At 58.5% G+C, this 639-nt stretch overlaps 1 long non-coding RNA gene across 3 annotated transcripts in view; it reads left to right on the plus strand.

The window, feature by feature from the left end:
- Positions 1-639, plus strand: part of LOC105296539 — an 8864-nt gene that overhangs the window by 267 nt on the left and 7958 nt on the right. The gene's annotated exons all lie outside the window — the stretch shown is intronic.

Consider the following 639-nt stretch of genomic DNA (forward strand, 5'->3'; position numbering starts at 1 on the left):
CCCTGGCACACAGGCGCGGAGGTAAATCCCCGACCTGCACTGCCTTCTCTGACTTTGACAGCTGTCTCCTCGGCCCCAGAAAGCTGCTGCGCTGGTGGGGACCCCAAGACACCCATGGAGCATGATCCCAGAGGAACCCTTGAAAAACTTTCTTCTTCCACTTGGGCTGGGTAAGGGCCTCAGGAAACCTGCTCCTTGGAGATGCAGGCCACCCCATTCCAGGGAGACAGATGTGCAGTCCCCGAGCCGCCCAGACAGACAGACAGACAGACTGGAAAACACCAAGGTCCTGGAGCCGGGGACCCGGGAGAAGGGAAAATGCACGCGCGCGCGCTCACACCACACACACATACACTCTCTCTCTCACGGGAGTTTGACCAGAAAAGTTTCCTGCAGGAGGAAAAGCCTCCTTGGCCACAGGTTTCTCTCAGGACCCAGGGAGTGAAATTTCCCTAGGAATCCTCTGCGAAGACAAGAGGCAGCGGCTTCCACAAACAGCGCAAAAGTTCAGTCCTAAAAGTCCCCCAAACTTCCCCTCCCCTTTTCCCTCCTTCTTTTGTTCCCCACTGCATTGCCAACCAGGCAGCTCCCGGCTTCCCACACCGGACCGTCCTCCCCCCACCCCGAACCCCCGGCAGT

Source organism: Pteropus vampyrus, unplaced genomic scaffold, assembly GCF_000151845.1.
Source record: "Pteropus vampyrus isolate Shadow unplaced genomic scaffold, Pvam_2.0 Scaffold126, whole genome shotgun sequence".
Taxonomy (NCBI): domain Eukaryota; kingdom Metazoa; phylum Chordata; class Mammalia; order Chiroptera; family Pteropodidae; genus Pteropus; species Pteropus vampyrus.